At 46.8% G+C, this 1,356-nt stretch overlaps 1 protein-coding gene across 1 annotated transcript in view; it reads right to left on the bottom strand.

The window, feature by feature from the left end:
• ZFX (zinc finger protein, X-linked) overlaps positions 1-420 on the bottom strand; it is a 39,838-nt gene extending 39,418 nt beyond the window's left edge. Inside the window, exon 1 of the mRNA XM_023751331.1 lies at positions 408-420. The gene's annotated coding sequence lies outside the window, so the exon portion shown is untranslated. The remainder of the gene's footprint in view (positions 1-407) is intronic.
• Positions 421-1,356: the final 936 nt, after the last annotated feature.

Raw genomic sequence — 1,356 nt, 5'->3', positions numbered from 1 at the left:
GAGGAGGGGCCGAGCTCGGAGCTGACAAAAAGCGGCCTAGCTCCCCGGCACGGGCCCGCCGTCAGCACGTCACGTCACCTCCCGGGAGAGAGACCCAGGAAAATGCGGAAGGGTAGAGAGGCCCCCTCCTCCGCCCGGTGGGTCCCCCTGGAGCCCCGGGTCGGTGAAGCATACGCCCCGCGGCCGGGAAGCCTAGTGGCCTCGCTGCGATGGGGTCTCCGTGACAGCGCCCCCCTTCTTTCCACCTCCTCCGCGCTCCCGCCCGCCACCGCTACACACGCGCCGCTGCCGCCGCCTCGGCTGTAAAGCCCGCGTGGGGCCCGACTCGGCCCGGCCGCCCCCCACCATCTCCTGTGGGCCGCGGCCGCCCCCCGGGCCCTCCCCGGAGACATACTGCCCGTCCTCACCCGTCCTGGCCGAGGCGCCTGCTCGAGTTGTTTGCAGGCCCTCAGACCCCCGCCCGCAGTAAATGTGTTTTCATCCCCGTGGCTGGAGAAGATAAATTTAGCAACCCCCGCCGTCCCCTGCTTTCGCTTTAAAAAAAAAAAAAAAAAAATCTTCGAAATAAAATGAAAATAGGCTTGCCAGTCGAAGTGGGTATGTGGGAAAGAGGAGGGGTAGAAAGGTGATCCTAAAGCAACTACGAAACCATTTAATTTAATTTTTTAAAAATAAACATGCAGCCAGAAACCCTAACTGATTTTATTCGTTTGCGGGGGTGGGGAAGAAAAATCAGGAAGAGGGTTGGTTACATTTGAAACGGGTTTCGCACAGTGCAATGGACAGATTTTTAATGTATATTTTCTACATATATATCGGTGTTTCAGAGTTTGGGAGCCTATGAAATGGAAGTCTTGTGTAATTGTTTCATAAAATCAGTTTTTCACATTCTCTAATAAATACGGAAAGGGAGCAGAATTGGGTATGGGTGTTTTTTTTACAAACTTCCTTAAAACAGCCTCTTAAAGTTTAAAAGAAAAACGACTGGAAAGAAGGGGTAATATGTATTTGATTAAACAAAGCATTTATCAACCCCAAAAATGTGTATTTTGCTTTTTCATTAGTTTAAATGTTTAAGCTCTTTCCATACTAAACTTGGAACCCAAATTATGTTTAAAAGTTATACTTAAATGGTAAACATTGTAGTTTTTAATCAGGATATCTGACGTGCTTTATTTCTTCACTAAATGTTAGATAAAAACATTTTAAGCAGTACAGAACACAAAAGTTTTAACATAAATAGCATACTGTTGTGAAATCTCATTTTAAATACAGAAACCATATATTTTAATTTCCTGTCATAACTTTTTAAAACTCCCAGAATGCAAATCGTCCTTTCCCTCAGACATTTTACAA

The sequence above is a fragment of the Myotis lucifugus genome, unplaced genomic scaffold (genome assembly GCF_000147115.1).
Source record: "Myotis lucifugus unplaced genomic scaffold, Myoluc2.0 scaffold_20, whole genome shotgun sequence".
In the NCBI taxonomy this organism is placed as follows: domain Eukaryota; kingdom Metazoa; phylum Chordata; class Mammalia; order Chiroptera; family Vespertilionidae; genus Myotis; species Myotis lucifugus.
This window is presented reverse-complemented; position numbering and strand designations above follow the sequence as displayed.